Source organism: Melitaea cinxia, chromosome 10 (assembly GCF_905220565.1).
Source record: "Melitaea cinxia chromosome 10, ilMelCinx1.1, whole genome shotgun sequence".
Lineage (NCBI taxonomy): Eukaryota > Metazoa > Arthropoda > Insecta > Lepidoptera > Nymphalidae > Melitaea > Melitaea cinxia.
The window spans coordinates 4005837-4006161 of record NC_059403.1 but is presented as its reverse complement, the minus strand read 5'-3'; positions in this window follow the sequence as shown (position 1 = coordinate 4006161).

Genomic DNA, 325 nt, shown 5'->3' with positions numbered 1-325 from the left:
GACGGGACTGACGGGCTTTCTTGGGTTTTGGTAGTAGTTTTCAAGTACATACATAGTATATTTGTTGTTCTAGAGCGACTAAAATAGAACGATTAAATATTATTCAATAGATTAGATAGACGAAAAATGTATGTAATGTATAATATTGTAAAATTTCGAAATAAAGGTTTGAAGATATTTATGCAATTAATACAAAGACATCAATGATCTCAGTATCGTATATGAGTGACAATGTTATCTCAGTACACATTTTTATAACTTCAACACATTAGATTATTGCGTCTGCAATTATTGTGAAGATGACGTACAATAACAATATAAACGA